This window comes from Anopheles arabiensis, chromosome 3 (assembly GCF_016920715.1).
Source record: "Anopheles arabiensis isolate DONGOLA chromosome 3, AaraD3, whole genome shotgun sequence".
NCBI classification, from domain to species: Eukaryota; Metazoa; Arthropoda; class Insecta; order Diptera; family Culicidae; genus Anopheles; species Anopheles arabiensis.
The window spans coordinates 51,992,882-52,012,618 of record NC_053518.1 but is presented as its reverse complement, the minus strand read 5'-3'; the positions used below and the strand labels follow the sequence as shown (position 1 = coordinate 52,012,618).

Below are 19,737 nucleotides of genomic sequence, written 5' to 3'. Positions count from 1 at the left end.
CTGCTGTATGTATTCCTTAGTCTAGTGTATTCAGTCAAATCGTAACCTGAGTTTGATCTAATAAAATGTTGGTATGCTTCGTCTCTTTTCCGTTTCGCACGGCTAAGTTCCAAAGTATACCACCTACTAGTCTCTCTTGGCAAGATTGTCTTCTCTTCAACCAAGGTGCCCATAGCTTTTTTCAATGTGTTCCATAACAAGTCTGCAGCTTCGTTGAAGCTCGGTGCTTCTTGCCTTAATCCTTGTGACACATGATTGCAAAGAGCAAATTTCGAGTACCTATTCCAGCATTTAAATTTTCGTTGAATCGTTTCACAACGTTTCACGTTTATATTCAAAACAAGTGTTTCATGATTCGATATTTTTAATAACGGATCAGTAGTGACCTTGATTGAGTCTGTGCTACTGTAAACCTGATCGATCAATGTTCTGCTCTGCCTAGCAATTCGTGTGAATTCGTTAACTTTTTGTTTCATGTTTACTGAATCCATTAAGCTTTTTGACTTCGCCTTTAATTAATTTCGCTCCTGGCATAAACAGCTACCCCTCCTGTATGACGTGAGTGGGACAAACACGACACAACCTTATAACAATTAATATGAAACTGTTGAAATGCTTCTTCCTCAATCACATGAGTTTCAGAGATTAAGGCCAGCAACGGTTGAACTTTCTCTACTGTCTCACGAAACATGGCGTAGTTGGACGAAAGACCGGCTACATTGAAATATAAAATCTCTCTGAACCGTCCTAACTCCTCCGCTACCTGCTATTGAGAAAGTTGCATACGCCTTTCTATCTGTTTTTTAAACATCGGACAATTATAATCATTGGCCGCATGTCTTACATCTAGTTTAAGGTTTCTAACAGAATTTGCTAACACGCAATTCACACATTTCAAAGAAGATGAAGTACATTCGGACGTTTTGTGTTTATCACCACATTTTGAACAAGCTTGCTTGTTGTATTGTTGCACTCGGTGCTCTTGTGATTAAATTGACCACAACCATAACACCTCATAACATGCACGGTGTTTGAAATTTTACACCTATCAAATCCCAAATTTATTTTTCCTAATTTTGCCAGACATAGGTCAGACTCATAATCAATTTCCAGGACCGCATTATATTTTTGGTACATTCCTATGACCTGTTTCCAGGGTATTCCCACATTTTGAGATTTTAAAAGATCTACTAAATGTGAGTCAGTGTATTTTTCGCTCATCCCAATTATATTTACGCGTGCCAATGGTAAATCCGTTGCATACTCATCTCCCAAAATGTCTTCTACGTCTTTCCTGAGTTCATCTAATTTAACCTGAGCAGAACATTGAACATACACCTGACCGTCCTTGCCGTTACGGAATTCTGACACCTGCTGCTTCCTTGGATCCAAGTTAGCGCGAAGGTCAGCTCTTGTCTTATCACAAGATTGACCCACCTTTGGTACAATAACCAGAGTCTTACTATTCTTATTTTTGTTTGCTAAAACGGGTCCAGTAACCTTGTCAGAAATCTTGGGCGTCGAATTAACATTCCCCATGTCAAAACGATTAATAATGGTTTGAACATTACTGTTCCCACTATTCGTCCTTTTTCTTTTCTTAGTCTGGCCTTAGTATCGTCAAAGGTTGCACGCAAGGCTTCCTTTGCCTTATTTGAGCATTCTACCGCACTCAAGCTTTCACGCAATGTTTGCTCCAATTTGCGTTCCACTTGTGCGCAGAGCTCAGTTTTTAGAGTCTCGATTCCCTTTTCCAAGGCACTCGATATCCATACACTCACATTCGACTCCAATTTTTTTATGGATTGTGTGAGTAAATCGTACGATCCACTCACATCTACATCCATACCCGCCAAGCCCGATTTGTGTTCTAAACATCTATCACACATATACAGCACATTCTTATTCTCATTAATTATTTTGGACGCTGTTTTCGAGAGCGAGGGGGTAACGCAGCGACGATGAAAGTTGCCACCACATTTACCTGCACACAAAATTGGGTCATCGTTTATTAAAACTACGGCGGAGCATGCTAAACACTCCATGCCATAAAAACAAAATTCGGGCGAGCTGTTTTAGAATTAAAAATTTATCACACAGACATGAATAAAAGGTAACAGCAAATGCACACAAACACTCCTCTACTACAGCCTGCGATATCAAACGCTTACAATCGTGTACACGTCTTGACAAACGGCACGAACACAAGCACATACCGAGCAAAGAATTATCACTTTCGACAACGCAGTGACGCTGTCGACCGAGATACTTCACTCGTGTTTTACATTCACAAAACAATAATACAAATACTAAACAATGATACCGCAGATAGCACTAACATTAAGTAACAAGTAGAACAATACAAAATAGCACTTAGCTCTCTATTTCACAAGTTTTCACAGTTCACACACGGGACTCACTTGTCACCATTCACCTCAATCCATGTTGAAATATTGTCATCAAGGTTGGCGGTGCTGTTAAAGAAAAAAAGACAAAAATAAATTAATATTTGAAATTGCGATTCCATTTGTATTGAATTTACCGAAACTTTTTGATGAGGCATGTCTTTATTCCTTGCTACCACAGCTGCCCTCCAGTGATGTTTGTAATTCCGGCAGGTTTCTTCGGAGTTTTTAGTAATGTACGAGGATCTTTAGGAAGAGAAGCATCACAGTTTGTACGTAAAATTCTCAGCAGAAACCGAAGCGATTTATGGTCTATATTGGAAACCAATGACCAGATTATTAAGCATTCTTTAAGGTCCAAATTTTCTATTTCGATTTCATCTGTTTCGTCGTCCTCTTGCTCTTCGTTGATGTTAATGTTTTCATTTTCATCAGCCTCGTTGATGTCCAAATTTTCAATATCCTCATCCTCGTTAATGTCGATGTTTTCATTGTCTCCTTCAGAATCACAATCGCTTATGATTGGTAAATTGATACTTGCGTCTATGTTTGCTTGATTTGGTAATATATCAGCTGCAGTAGAAGGTAATGCAGAGGATGTTGAAGGCTGATTCCTCACATCAATTTGCGTTTCACTATGCGTTGCACTAGACTGGGTATCCAATCTTGATACTTTTGCCTTAGAATCAGCATCTTTATAAAGTTTTCCGGTTCTTTTAAGTTGTTGCAAATATGAAATATCTTCCATCACTAATCGAGCTTACACTTTTCAAGAAATACACTAGACACAATGGAAGAGCTCCGAATTAGAACAGAGATGTCACATAAACAACAACGTATTTGCGAATGAGGGGCATGCTGTATTTGGAGCAAAATTTATACAACCCGAAGTATGGAAAGGTATGTAAATTTACCTTTAAACTAGTAAATTTAGTTGCCTGGGGTTTTTATGCACAGGTGCGTGTTCTAGCTGCTGTAAAAGTTACGTGCGTTTTTTATGGTTTCGTATGCCTGTAAAATTTTCTTAGTTTCCCAGGTATGAATAAGTCTTTTTTTTAAGTTAAGAGTACGTTTCATTTGTTTAGCAGGTATGTTTATGAGTTATGTTTCTGTTTACTATTTATATTTAAATTTGTACAAATCTACCAGGTTAACAGTATAATTTTTTAGTTTTGACAGGTTTCGATTGGGTAATAAAATACGCGAATGTGTGCAAAAATGCGATGCATAACATCATTTTGTGCATAATGTATTTAACATAAAAGCTAATAACATTTTAAGAGCTTTACATTTTCCGGGTGTTCGACAGGACCCGTGGTGTATTGAACCATAATAATGTATTTATGAAATTGCTGTTATTTGGCGTAACGACCTAAGGGGAGGGCTGTACCGGGCTTCTAGGCTTATTAGTACCATGCAGACGGATATTCAATCCTTGACATAAGGGACCGGTCCATAGAAGGCTTGAACTCACGACGAGTTTTTTTAAAACTTTTGCCACCTGAGGACTGTACCACGTTTTGCTTACATATAAAAAAGCATTTGTAACTTGACATACTAGGGTTACAGTAGTATTACAGTAGTTTATAAAGCAAAATAAGAACATTTTCATCAAACAATATTGAAATTGTAAGTTTATGAGCAGTTTTAGTTAAACTGCTGCTCTGGCCAGCCCAATACTGGAACAATTACCCTACTCTTTATAGTAAATCAAACAATGTTCAGATATGTACACAGGTGCTAGACAAAGTGCTTGGTGCGCTCCACACGCGGTGTCGTGTAGCAACTGGAACCATACCGGAAGCGGGTTCCTACGACAATCGGCGCAGATCACGAACGTAAGCTCCATGTGCGGTGCCGTATTGATCGAATGGACCGTCCGGTATGCAGATGACACCATGCAGGCGGGATGAACATGATCACGGCATGTGGTTGGTAACGTGGCTGGTAGGCGGAGAACACCAAGAAGCGCCGAAACATAAAACCTAGCAAATTAGTCTGTGTTTCGCTGCCGAAAAATAAACATATCTTTTAAAAACTCACGAGGGAGTTTCTCAAACGTATTTGTACATTTTGTAAAATCAAAGAAAGTCCTTTCTCATAAAGAAAGTTCTTTCTCATAAAGAAAGGGAAGTATCTTTTAAAGTTCAACAGCCTGAATAATGATTATCAAAATAAATATGAACTGTACATGTCATTCATTCGAACTCTTTTTTACATACATAGTTTAAACAACACTGTTAACGAATATTCAACTACAAAATTCGTATACATAATTACAATTTAATTTCATGTACTTTTTCACACTAAGCCCTGTGCTCCTATCCCCGAAGTCCGACCACGGGATGACAAAGTTTGAGATGCAAGGGCTCGATCGATCACGGCATAATTCACATTACAGTCGACAGCGCGACCGATGCGTTAACAACAGGTGGATAACGACCCTTTGTAACTTGGACTCGTTCCATATAGGAATTCGCTGCATTGATATCCGAGAGAGAGAGAGAGAGATACAGCTGAGAACAATATTTGAGGTGCTTGCCGATGCTTGTAGAGAAATACTTCAACGCACATGCTATAACGTGCGCACCAGAAATCCCTGTACGCCATTACTTGGGTAAAAGGAGGCAGCGGAACATCATTTTAATGAAAACCGCGTGATCGAGAAGGTCATTAAAGTTAGCATGTGCTAACAGTTTCATGTTTCCAATTCATCAACAAAGCTGAGGGCAAAGGTGGAGAAAGTTCTCGACGGCGAGCAATTATATGATGCCTGTAACGGTTGGCACTGAGCTGCCTGCTGAGATGGCAACGTAAAAAGCCCCAGAACATTGAAAATAATTCAACATGCTGCGACGATAGTATTGAAACAGGAATACCTGGTGTGGTACGGAAAAAATATCTCACCCATCACCACAATATGATGACAAAGGTTAGGCAAAGAAGATCGGATTAGATCAATCCGGATGGGATTACAACATGGAACAGGGAGCTGGGAAAATGGACCATCTCTATAAAGGGGCGACATGATAAAGCAAGTTTGATGCAGGACGCGGACCGAGACGGACGAATATTAAGGATACCACATCTGGCGACGAGGATAAAAGTAAAACCGAGGAAAAGTTGTGAAAAGTAGTGAAAACGTGAAAAAGAGAAAGTTAACAAATAAATGTGATAGTTGTGATTGTCCAATTGTACCGTGTCATAGTATATGTGTTATGATCATCTGTAGGAGAGTGGATGATCGGAAAGAAAGGATTGTCGGATAACAATACTACAATAGGAAAGAAAGGCCGGAGAGCACACATATTAGAATCGCACAGCCATTGCGTGGATCGCAACATTAGGTGGTGAATGCCGGAGACCATTTTCACAATTGGAGTAGGGGAAATAAATCAAGGTTATCTGTCGGAGAGCAGATGCGAAACGCCAAAGGGATCGGTCGGAGAACCGATAGAAAACAAATAAAATAAGGAAAAGAAAAAAAATGGCGAGGCAGAAAGAACAATAGAATTGAAACATGTGCTAATGGAACATTTCTAATTTTCTTTTTAGGTCGATGGATGGAAACTCCATAAGGAGTGAATGGGTGAAATACAAAAGGAATTTTGATTTCATCATTGCTGCGACTGGAGAGCAAGGTCGAACCAAAATACGGAATATTTTTTGGCAAGAGCAGGACCCGATGTCCAGGAGATTTAGGCATCGTTACCAGGGGCAGAAGTGACGGAAGACAAGAGCCAGAGTATTGACCCGTACGTGGTGGCTATAGAGAAGTTGGATGGGTATTTCTGCCCAAAACAACACGATGTTTTCGAACGAAACCGATTCTGGACTTTAAAACCGGAGCAGGGCGAGACAACTGAGCAGTTTGCTTTCCGGTGTCAAAGTGTAGCTCAGAAGTGCTGTTTCGGAAAGACCGAAGAGGAGTCCAGGGCAAATAGCATAATCGACAAGGTTATCTTATTCGCTCCAAACGAATTGAAGGAACGTTTACTTAAGCCAAAAGCGATGGATTTGGAGCAAATGATTCAGGTCTTTAGTTCGTACGAGTCGATCAAAAGACAAGCTCGGGAAATATTGGCACCTGGAAGAGAGGAGGTTCGAAACTACTCCCAAATCGACGATCAAGTTAACCGGGTGGTGCACGGCAGAGGAGAATGTTCCCGTTGCGGAAAAAGGGATAATACTCCGTTAGATTTGAAATGTCCGGCTCGTAACAAGGAATGTTATAAGTGCAAGAAAGTTGGTCATTTCGGTTCACAACGCCGCACACCGGAGTCGATGAAAAGGCGAGATGATCAGAGAAGCTACCGAGAAACCAAACGGTTTAGATCAGAGAAAGTTAGAGCAGTATATAATCAGGATGAAAGTGAAATGGGAAATGGAAACTTTATTTACAATATCAGTGACGGGGCGAGAGATTGCGAATTAAGGTAGGGGGATTAATGTTACAGGCATTAGTGGATTAGTGGATAAAAGGGATAAAGCTTAAAATCCCTATCGATAGGGACGTACAACCCGTATGCCAACACCCACGTCGGCCACCAATAGCGTTGTTGGGAAAAATCGAAGAAAAGATCGAGTACCTATTGAAAGCTGACATTATAGAACCATTAGAGGGAGGGTGTGAATGGGTTTCACCATTAGTGCCAATTATGAAAGACAATGGGGATGTCCGTTTGTGTGCAGATATGCGCAGAGCTAATGCTGCTATCGTGAGAAAAAGACACTTAATGCCGACCATATAAGATTTTGTACCGAGATTTGCTGCAGCCAAAATATTTAGTAGATTGGACGTGAAAGATGCTTTTCATCAAGTAGAGCTTGATGAGAAATTTCGTTTTATAACGACATTTATCACTCACATGGGCCTTTTCCGGTATAAACGTCTCATGTTTGGAATAGTGATCGCGCCGAAAGTCTTTCAAAGAATAATGGAACAAGTTTTGGCAAAAATGCCGTAAATTATATGAACGACATACTCATTTTCGGAAAATCCGTAGAAGAACATGATGAAGCCCTACGTGAAGTATTAGAAGCCATTAAGAGCCAAGGAATACTATTAAACCAAGAGAAATGTATTATGAAAGTAAGAGAGGTCGAGTTTTTAGGACATAAAATCTCGAGCCAGGGAATTGAACCGACGGAGAGGAAAATAGAAGCGTTACGTAAATTTCGGGACTCTTCCTCCGCGGAAGAAGTTCGAAGCTTCCTAGGCCTTATCACATATTTAGGCAGATTTTTGCCAAACTTGGCCACAGTAACAGCTCCATTACGCGAGTTAACGCGTAAAAGTGTAAAGTTTGAGTGGCAGAAAAGACAAAAGGATGCGTTTGACACTTTGAAAGGATTGGTGGCGGATGCAAAACTGGTACATTTTTTTGATAACAATATGCGAACCAGGGTTATCGCTGACGCTTCCCCAGTTGTACTAGATGCAGTGTTAGTGCAGTTCGAAGGGGCAGTGGCCATCATAATTTGCCACGGCCAATTGCGTACGCGAGCAAAAGTCTGACCGAAACAGAGAAACGATACTGTCAGACTGAAAAAGAAGCGTTAGGACTAGTATGGGCAGTGGAACGATTTGCGCCTTACTTACTGCGGCGTAAATTTGAACTGGAAACAGATCATAAGCCACTGGAGGTCAATTTCAAATCTTCATCTCGTCCTTGTGCTCGAATAGAAAGATGGTTATTACGGTTACAGTCTTTCAGTTATGTGGTGAAATATAGGAAAGGTTGTGATAATATTGCCGATCCATTTTCACGACTAGTAGTGGACACAGATAATAAACCATACGAGGAAGAAACACATCACACGATAAGGGCAATAATGGAATCAGCAGCAATTGACGTCCAGGAATTAGAAAATGCAGCCAGTATAGATGAAGTACTAGGCAAGGTTAAACACAGTCTACGCTCGGGTTGTTGGAATGAAATAGAACTTAAACAATACATCCCGTTCAAAGGAGAGCTAGGAATGATTGGAGAAATGGTTATTAGAGGTAACAAATTAGTAGTGCCGGATACACTTCGCAAAAGAATGCTGGACTTAGCTCATGAGGGACACCCTGGAGAATCGGTGATGAAACGCCGTTTAAGAAACAGAGTGTGGTGGCCCGGAATGGATAAAGAAATTGAACAGCATGTCAAAAATTGTGAGGGGTGTCGATTAGTCGAAACTCCGGGTAAACCCGAACCAATGATGCGCCGTCCATTACCTTTAAGACCATGGGTAGATGTAGCACTTGACTTTTTAGGACCATTACCATGCGGATCATATTTATTATTGGTAGTAGACTACTTTAGCCGATATAAAGAAGCCGAAATAATGAGTCGGATTACGGCTAGAGAAACTGTCGGAAAATTATCTAAAATATTTACAACATTAGGGTACCCTAGAACCATTACTTTATACAATGCTAAGCAACTGATTGGTACCGAGTTAGAAGCTTACAGCCGAGAGCATGGAATACATTTGAACCATTCAACACCATACTGGCCACAAGAAAATGGACTGGTCGAGCGCCAAAATAGATCGCTCCTCAAAAGATTAAAAATTAGTGCAGGTCTGGGAAGGGAGTGGAGGAAAGATTTGGTGGAATACCTAATGATGTATTACACGACACCTCATTCCACTACTGGGAAAACGCCGACTGAACTTTTATACGAAAAAACTATCCGATCAAAAATACCGGCACTAGAAGACATAGAAACTGCAATATCTAGGGAGGAGATTGCTGATCAGGATCAAGCAAAGAAATGAAAGGTTAAGTTATTGAAGATGGAGAAAGAAAGGCGCGAAGATCGTCCATCTCAGAAGGAGATATAGTAATTACACAAAACACAATACCAGGAAACAAACTGCAAACCACGTTTAATCCAAAGGAGTTTATCGTAAAAGAAAAGGAAGGGCCGAGGGTGACTATTATGGATACAGAGACGGGTAAAAAGTTCAAAAGAAACTCGGCACACTTAAAGAAAATTACCAACACCGACATCAGAGAATCGGAAATCAGAGAACCTCGAGAACATGTTAGGAATAATTTAGAGGAAACAACGAGTCGTGGACAACGGCAAAGGAAAACTCCAGCCAAATTAGCGGATTACGAAATAGATTAGTGGTATAGCATTAGGTTGTGAATTGTATTAGAGAAAGGCAGGTATACAGAAATAATGCAGAAACAAGATATATGAATTCATAACAAACAGTGCAAAAAGAAAAAAGAAGGAAGTGAAGTGGTACGGCAAATATAGCTACTCATCACCACAACATGATGACAAAGGTTAGGCAAAGAAGATTGGATTAGATCAATCCGAAGAAGTTGAGAAAGTTGACGATGCAGCGATCGGCTAACTGAAATATGAGCAATTGTGCTATTTGTTTTTCGGTAATCACTTTGGAAAATGTATTCAATGGTTATAATTGAAAAAAAAATAAAAAAATGCGATCAAAAATATATTTTCTATTTAAAGCTCCAAATAAAGCATGAGTGGCAATATCAGTTTCTCAAAGTGAGAAAAACTGACGACGGCCACGGGCTCGCGTCTGAGAACAAGTTTTGAGTGCTTGAGAAACTTAAATGAGTGTTTGAGAATGTTTTTTCACAGCTTGAGAAAGCCCCGTGGCCCCGCGGCCTAACACCACAACCATCAGGCAGTTTTTATCCCGAGCGTTAATGCTGTCGAACGATATGGCCGTTATGCCCGTGTTGACAATACACAAGATTAAGTTATGGGAAAACCACACGCCGCGTAGGGCGTACCGGTCATTGGACATTGACATTGTTGTGAATCCTATTCCTCTTGGTACAGGTGAATAAATATGCGTCTCTGAAGTATTTTTCCAAGTGTGTCTAGCATTCACAGCACCAAAGCTAATATTTTCGAAAGGTTATCTAGGCTTGGGGAGCAATATTATTTGTTGTCGGTTTTAATACGGTGCAAATGACCGCTCGAAAGACGAGTTTACCAGGTGTGGTACCCTTAAGGCCGCGGGGCCATGGAGCTTTCTCAAGCTGAGAAATCATTATCAAACACTCATTTAAGTTTCTCAAGCACTCAAAACTTGTTCTCAGACGCGAGCTCGTGGCCGTTGTCAATTTTTCTCACTCTGAGAAACTTAATAAGCCACTCAAGATTTATTTGGAGCTTTAAATAGAAAATGAGTTTTTGATCGCATTTTTTTAAATTATAAACATTGAATACATTTACCAAAGTGATTATCGAAAAACAAATAGCACAATTGCTTATATTTCAGTTAGCCGATGCTGCATCGCCAATTTTCTCAAATATTCTCAAAGATTCTCAAACCGATTTTGTTCCGATTCGACAATCGTTGAGAACGTAGGTTTCTCAAAAGCACTTATGAGTGCTTGAGAAAATTAGCGTTGAGAAACCCCATGGCCCCGCGGCCTTACACATCCGCCATCCACATGGACACTGTCAGCTGAAAAACCATCGTGCAAAGTAAGGGTTATGGTTTGGTTCTGTTATTCAAGTTTAAAGCTATCTCCAAGTTCCATTCAAGTTTAAAGCTAAGAGCAGCGACATACAGAAGAAAGGGCAATAACGGACATTGGCACAAAATATCAGATGCCGCCAACTATGGAAAAAGCAGTCAACTCAAGTGAGCACAACACATAATTCCGGACGTGGGATCCTAGCAGACATGGAAACACGGACAAGTTACATTCCATATTCAGTCACGAATATTTCCACGTGTACCTTTTTGGTATTTTGGATCACTGCCGGACTCTCAGACTGAACGCAGTTCCCTGGCGTAGACTCGCAAATCCCTGGTGGGGCAAGTTGGGTGGGATTGGGCATGGACAATAGAATATCTTGAAGTCGCTTGTTTACCTAAAAAAATATGAACACACCCAGTAACTTTATCGTTTTACATTATAAACACATTAACCATTCAAAATTAAGCCTGTTACTTACCGAATTCAAATTTACAGCAAGCGTATTGCTCAAAACAGCAAGTACAACACAATTACGTGAATATAGTTTATTTCAATTATTAAATACTCGTTAGATCACAACACTGGCGGTATTATGTTGCTCATAAAATGATAAATCTATACTATTTGATCATCTAAATTGCAAATCAAAGGTTCCTACAAAAATATCAACACTAATACGAATCACAACAAAGTTTTCAACTGGATGACAGCGGTGATGCACACATGTGTAGAAGCGAGACAGATATAAGAATTCAGCAGGCACATGCACAGCGTGTGTCATAATTTTATGCGCGAAAATCTAAAAATTTAAGTTATTCATGACAAATTGTATCGACGTTTTCATACTCTGACGAACTTTTACGAAATATATGTATAAACTTAATGTAGTGCAATTAAAATTAGTGCAATATCATTAGCAGAACATAATATTTTGATATTTGTTTGTAAATTCAGATCCTAGGAGCTACTACTTTTTTGAACAATAACTGTAGAGACACAAATTTTATCTGAGTCCAGAACAGCAACAGGGAAGATGTCGTACCCTGAGTGTGGAGATGTGTGTGTGTATGTGGTGAACGTTGCCGCGACAAGCGTGCTGTAGGATACAATGCGTGTAGGAGGGGGTAAAATCGCTTGGCTCATTGAAAATACAGGCTAAGTTGGCGCGAAGAACACGCAACACTGCGGATTGTATGAAAAATGTTTCGCGTTCAATCCGATTGCCATGCGATTGTCCTGGGAGTTGTCCTGGGGGCGGCGCTGCAGATGCAATTTGGCTCCGCGACGGCCCAGCTACAGCGGCGGCGGTTAAAGACGACGCGGCAGTCAGCGGCTGGGCGTTGCGGCTAGTGATGAGTCAAGTACCACTTTTCACTGTGTGGTGCTGTGGTACCACGCACAGTCTACTGTGGTGGTACACTTAAAGGCCGGGCTACATTGGTCGTACTCGCAAGCGTAATTTTGATTTTCACTAGCGCATCTGGCGGCGACTGGTGGAAGCTTTTTTTGGTCATCGAGGGAATGGTCATGCCGGATCTCAAAATTAAGTAGTTTTTCCATCGTTTTCCATTGCAAAAATGGATGCAATGCGTGCAAAACATGTGTATCAACGTTTTACAAAACTTTGCTCCTCAGATTTAAGTAAAAAACATGGAAAATTAACATATTTTCTTGAGCGGCTCCAAATTGTTTGGCAAAATGCTTCGGTCAGCCGCGGCCAGATGCGCTAGTGAAAATCAAAATTACACTTGCGAGTACAATCAATGTAGCCCGGCCTTAATGTGTGGTCGCACAGTAGCTGTGTTCCCGAACAGTTAGTGTGCTTTCCACACTTTTTGTGCTCCGCACAGCTACCACACAGTTTGCACAGTTTGTGTGTTCCGCACAGTTTGTGTGCTCCGCACAGTTATTGTGTGCTCCCCACAGTTTCTGTGCTCCGCACAGCTATTGTGCGCGCACAGTTACACCGCGCTCTCGCATCAATCCCGTGTCGCCAACCGTAAGGCCCGTGTCTGTGCTCCATCGCATGCGATTTTATCGCACGTGCTGTCAAACGCTTTTTCGTATAATATTGCGATTATTTGGATGATTTTAATAATATAACGATTATGAAAAATTAAGTTGAGATTGTTCCTACAAAACACCACACATTTAGTTTGACAGATAAAATCAGATGCGGCGTCCGACGAAAAAAAAAATTGATTTCGTCGTACGACGAAATCGCACGTCCGACGTTATCTGTCAAATCTCATATAAAATTTTAACAGGCCTTCCGATAAAATCGCATCCGATAGAGCATAGACACGGGCCTTACGGTTGGCGATTCCACCCAATGTGTCTATAAGGCCCAAAGTGAGTATAGGGACTAGGTGGGCTTATAGGTTTGACGGGAACGCCATATTGGAGAAAAAATTGACAGGAGGGGATTCGATTGCGATACGTATCTATTCACTCACACTACGAAACACAGGTAGCAAGCTGTGAGTTTGTTTACTTTTGCAAATGAAACAATTGCAAATATTCCTGTGTTAAAAAATCGAAGAACTCCGTTGTGATCGGGTTAAGTATTGAATATTTATTTTAAAAAGTGAAAAAGAATCAAAAGAGATAAGGGACAACGCAATATTGAATTGTTTTCGTTTGTACTTCCCAAATTTCAGCATTGTTTGTCGAATCCATATAGCGATCTTTTGCTGATACAATCTGGTACGGGCATGATTCATGTTGCAGTACAAACATTAAAAGATTAACAAGCTAATAAGCCTGTGGTGATCAGCGCCACCTACATGTGAAACACCATGCGTCAGAGCTTTAGAGCTTTAGCTTTAGGTTGAGAGCTTTAGATTAGCGCAGGCGTAAGTAGTACAGGTGTAGGTATAATATGAGTGTCAAGGAATGAGAGCCTAGACAAGCGAGTTAGGCTAGTTAAGAAAGTCAGGAGAAAGGGATCGCTCTCTTTTGTGCTAGACCGCCAGGCTGAACGGACGCGAGTTAATAAAATAATAGTAATTTCCTCCGTATCGACACTGGAATATTACATTGGTGACCCCGACGTGATCTCGCGTGATAAAAGTGTAAGTACGAAGTGCAGTGATAAGTGGAAATCGCCCCGAAATAGTGACTGCAGAAGCGCAGAAGGTTTTTTTTAACCTCAATGGGCATCCCCTAACGCAACGCACAGCACCGTACTCGAAACGAACACCCGTTCGCCATCGCTAAATTGACCACGCGGTCAAGCAACAGCACGAAGAAGTTCTGGAAAGTGCGGCACCGCAAACCTTGCTGACGTCGTCACACATCGTCAAGCAACATCCACACGAGTGCACTATACACTACGATCACCGTGAGAAGTGCATTTGGTCCGGTGTTCCGCAACAGCATAATCAGCTGAATTGTGACCGTGCATATGACAGTGCTGCGTCGGAGGCCTTGCCTTGTCGACCAAACATCACTACAGCGCAGCGCGCAACAGCAGCGTTGTAACCGTTTCGCTATATTCGTCAACCACCAATCCGACGAACTTCGGCCGCAGCAGTAGAGAAGAGAAGTGTGGTTCAACGCCCGCACGGCCTCTCACCAGCACGCAGCAACAGTGAAGAAACGCCAACTCTTGCACTCGTTGCTCCAGCACAGGGCAAATATCATCGATAGCGGCATATAAGACGTATTCGCCCGTATCCCATTTCGGACCCAGGCGTGTGCATTCCGTAGTATCGCGGATAAACGACAGCCGGCGTGCAGCCGCTGGATCAGCGCAAGAAACCACGTGTACCATCGCCATCGCGGTACACTCTATCGCAGGAAACCACGTGTACCATCGCCATCGCGGTATACCTCATCGCAGTTTGGTCGCAGCCATCGCGGTACATTTGCATCGCAGCCTCATCGAAGCCATCGCGGCACGTGCATCATCCCAGAGGAGTAAGATTCCCTTCATCATCATCACTTTCCGTGACACGTTTTTCACGGGCATCGGTACGTAATCGAACATCCAGAGACGAGGACCATCGCAGTGTGCCAACCGTGAAAACCATCAGCTGTGATAGACATCGAGTGCACCGTTCCGCGGAAAGAGGACAACGAGTAGAGACCGCGCACCGTACACGGTGCGCACAGCATCCCCGAGCAACGTTTCGCCAGGGGGCGTCAACCATCAGCGGTGAGCTCGTTCCAAAACATTTTTATTATTATTTTTTTTTAATTTGTAAAATTATAAATACAACCGTTCAGCTGGCGAAGGAGTAGGCGATATAATATTGTACACCAACACATATATTCTAAACATATATTCATTCACAACATTACCATTATATTCACACAAAAACATTTTTCAAATATTACACGCATTTATTACCATCACATACACATTTATAATAAGACACACACCTTTATATACACGTATTATTTCATTTAGCATTTTTTTTCTCATTTCGAATATTTTTCTATTCATATTTTACAAATTACTTTTTACAAGAACACATTTGGTAGCGTTTAAGAATACGTAACGCGAAAGATTGTATAAATTAGAGATATTTTCAATAGGAATTTTAGTAGGCAGGTAGTAATGTTGCCAGTTGGAGAAAAAAATCTTGCTGAAGCTGGTGTTTCGGGGGTTTGGTCGGCCCCAGACTCTCCTCCGGTGGTGGAGCGCATTTCAACAAAACTACCGCAATTTTGGGAGGAGGTTCCAGAGGTTTAGTTCGCTCAAGCGGAAGCGGAGTTTGAGCTTTCGAAAATCACTCGGGAGCGTACGCAGTATTCATACCTTATTGCTGCACTCTCTAAAGAGGTGTTGGGGAAGGTTCTCGATATAATAAAAAATCCAGATCCGATCAAACCATATTCCAATTTAAAGGAGCAATTGTTGAATAGGTTGACAAGCAGCGAGGAGACTCGTTTATCAAAGCTCCTATACCATGTTGAAGTTGGTGATCGAACTCCATCAGAGTTCTATCGCCATATGATTCAACTCGCGGGAAATTCGACAGATCTATCCATGGCACTTGTAAAAAAGCTGTGGAAGTCGAGATTGCCCAAATCTATCGAAGTTGCATTGATAGCAGTTGATAGCAAAGATCACATCGAACAAATGCGGATTGCCGATAGATTGTGGGAGTCTACACACGGTGAGGGAATATCCGAAGTGCACGCTAGAGCTTCAGTGCCACAGGATTCTCTGGCCAATATACTTCGTCGTGAAGTTAACGAGCTAAAAGATATGGTGAAGAAGATGACATTCAATTCCAACCAGGGACCTCGCAACCGCGGGCGGAGTGTTTCCAGGACAAAACAGAGCATCCGACAAAGAACCCCATCTAACGTAAGGAAGCACCCTTTTTGTTGGTATCATTTCCGTTTCGGAAATGCCGCCAATAGATGCTTGGAACCCTGTAATTTTACAGCGTCGCAAGCAGCTAATGAAGCGCGGAACAAAAAAAAACTAAGTGGCTCACGGGAGGTGGCGGATCTCCCAAGGGCAAACAACAGTTTTCCTCCACGTCTATTTATAAATGATGAAGTAACTTCATTCACATTCCTAATAGACACGGGAGCTGATGTATCCGTCATACCAGTTAGTTTGGTCGGAAAAGCATACAAACCAACAGACATGGTACTGCAAGCAGCCAATGGTAGTACTATCGCGACATATGGTACGAAGCTGTTTCAGTTAAGTCTCGGTTTAAAAAAGACTTTTCAGCCATGTTTTTTATAATTGCGTCCGTTAATCGACCTATCATAGGTGCGGACTTTTTGTTCAAAAATAATATAATGGTGGATCTTAGAAGACGTAGATTACTCGATTCGGTCACTCAATTAGCGACCAAAGGCACATTGGCACAACTAGATACACCATCTCCGAAACATTTTTTGGTAGAAGCTGGGGAGTTTGGAAAGGTTTTGCACCAATTTCCTTCGTTGGTAGAGCCCCAAGACTATAAGAAACCGGTAAACCATAATGTTTTGCATTACATAGAGACAAAAGGGCCACTGCCATTTGCAAAACCACGTCGCCTTGATCCAGAGAAACATAAAATTGCCTTAGCAGAATTCCAACAAATGATAAAGCTTGGAATATGTCGTCCATCTTCCTCACCAGGATCCTCCCCCTTGCATATGGTACCAAAAGGAGACCAAGATTGGCGACCATGCGGCGACTACCGTCGGCTAAATGCAATCACAACGCCAGATAGATACCCCATTCCTCATATACAGGATTTCACTATGAATTTACACGGGTGCAAGTATTTTTCAAAATTAGATCTGATAAGGGCGTATCACATGATTCCAATAGCAGAGGAAGATGTACACAAGACAGCTATCACAACACCTTTCGGAATGTTCGAATTCTTAAGAATGCCTTTCGGCCTTAGAAATGCAGGTCAAACATTCCAAAGGTTTATGAATAGTCTATTCAACGGTTTTGATTTCGTTTTCGTCTACATTGACGACATTTTAATCGCTAGTCCGACAAAGGAACTTCACCTTGAACACTTACAAAGGGTATTCAATCGGCTAGCAGAATACGACATAAAAATCAAACCAACTAAGTGTGCGCTAGGACTTTCTACTATCGATTTTCTAGGGCATACAATCTCAGATAAAGGAATTACCCCATGCTCAAAGAAGGTAGAGGCGATACAATCATTTCCAACATCGCATTCGTTAAAACAATTGCAACGATTTGTTGGAATGATAAACTATTATCACCATTTTCTGCCATGGCTTTCCGATGCGCTGAGACCCTTGCACAAACTTATTGCTGAACATGGTAGTAAGAAAAATAAAAAAACATTCGAGTGGTCGGAGGAATGTGACAAAGCAGTTCGTCAGGTCAAGTCTGATCTAGTTCATGCTACGATACTGTCACACCCAAAAACCGACGCACAATACTCATTAACTACAGACGCGTCCAATTACGCTGTAGGAGCCGTACTACAACAACATTACCAAGGGAAGTGTCAACCGTTGGCATTTTTTTCCAGACTAATATCTCCGACAGAACAAAGATACTCCACGTTCGACAGAGAGCTGTTAGCAATAGTCCTCAGTATAAAATTTTTTAGACATTTTTTAGAGGGAAGGTCATTTGTCATTTACACCGACCATAAACCACTCACGACAGCATTGACTTCGAAAGCTGAGAAGTCACCGCGACAAAATCGACACCTTGATTTTATTTCTCAATTCTCAAGTGATATACGGTACATAAGAGGAGACAGTAATGTGGTCGCTGATGCTCTCTCGCGTTTAGGAGAAGCAGATGCCATAGAAGACATAAACTATCAAGTTTTCTCCGACCATCAACGCTCGGATGAGCAATTGCAAAACTTATTAAACAACGAGAAATGTCATGACTCAAAATACACGCTTGAAAAAATAAAACTTGGAGAAGCAGATTTGGTATTCGAGTCTTCGACAGGAAAAAACCGGCTCTACGTTCCCATGTCGTTACGAAAGGAAATTTTCGACGGCATTCACAACATTGCCCATCCAGGGATTAGAGCGTCGCGAAAAATGATGTCGGAGAGATATTTTTGGCCAGCGATGAACAGTGTCGTAGCAAACTGGGTTAAGGCTTGTCTGGGGTGCCAGAAAGCAAAAGTAATCCGTCACACAAAATCCCCGATAGAATCATTTGCAGTGCCAAAGGTAGGTTCGACCATATCCATATAGATATCGTCGGCCCCTTACCTTCGTCCGAAGACAAATCATACCTCTTAACGGTCGTGGATCGATTCACAAGGTGGCCAGAAGCCTACCCATTGTCAGACATAACAGCGATCACCGTGGCAAAAACTTTCGTAGAGCAATACGTATCCCGTTTTGGTTGCCCATTGAGAATCACCACAGATAGAGGTCGCCAGTTTACGTCAAGGTTGTTTACCGAAATGACTAAACTATTGGGCACACACCAGATACAAACAACAGCGTACCATCCGCAAGCTAACGGAATGGTTGAACGTTTTCACCGACAGTTGAAGGACGCGTTAAAAGCTTGTGGGGACACTATCAGGTGGACACAACGGTTGCCATTAATCCTACTCGGTATTAGGATAGCATATAAAGAGGAAATCAAAGGTTCTCCCGCAGAGATGGTATATGGCCAAAGTCTGAGACTGCCAGCCGAAGTATTTGTACCATCTAAACCCATTTCCACTGACGATTTCCCCGATTTTATTGTGGACCTAAAAAAAGCGTTTAAGTGCGTAGAACCAATACCACCAAAACACAAAAGTTCATCGTCCTGCTATTTGCCCAACGCCCTAAATAATTGCAAAAATGTTTTCATTCGGGTTGACAAGGTGAAAACAGGGCTCCAAGCGCCTTACGAAGGACCTTATCCAATCATAAGAAGGTGCAGAAAATTTTTTGTTATAAAAAGAAACGACAAAAATGAGTCGATTTCTGTCGATCGACTCAAACCAGCTTTTGATTCCGCACCCGAGACAAAGATCATTCCTCTGGAGCCTTCCACCACAGCCAAACCAAACAAACATGTTCGTTTTCGATGACGTATCAGTGCACAAAGCATGCATACGGCATCCCAAACGGATCGCGACTCCGTCACTGGCAAGGGGTTTTTTGGTGATCAGCGCCACCTACATGTGAAACACCATGCGTCAGAGCTTTAGAGCTTTAGCTTTAGGTTGAGAGCTTTAGATTAGCGCAGGCGTAAGTAGTACAGGTGTAGGTATAATATGAGTGTCAAGGAATGAGAGCCTAGACAAGCGAGTTAGGCTAGTTAAGAAAGTCAGGAGAAAGGGATCGCTCTCTTTTGTGCTAGACCGCCAGGCTGAACGGACGCGAGTTAATAAAATAATAATAATTTCCTCCGTATCGACACTGGAATATTACAAGCCT

The 19,737-nt window shown here is 41.6% G+C and overlaps 1 long non-coding RNA gene across 1 annotated transcript; it reads right to left on the bottom strand.

The window, feature by feature from the left end:
* Nucleotides 1–10,566: 10,566 nt before the first annotated feature.
* LOC120903016 lies at nucleotides 10,567–11,464 on the bottom strand. The gene is made up of 3 exons (XR_005739523.1): nucleotides 11,354–11,464; nucleotides 11,135–11,269; nucleotides 10,567–11,069 (listed from the first exon to the last, which is right to left on the bottom strand). It is a non-coding gene; the product is annotated as an uncharacterized LOC120903016 (long non-coding RNA).
* Between the last annotated feature and the right edge of the window lie 8,273 nt (nucleotides 11,465–19,737).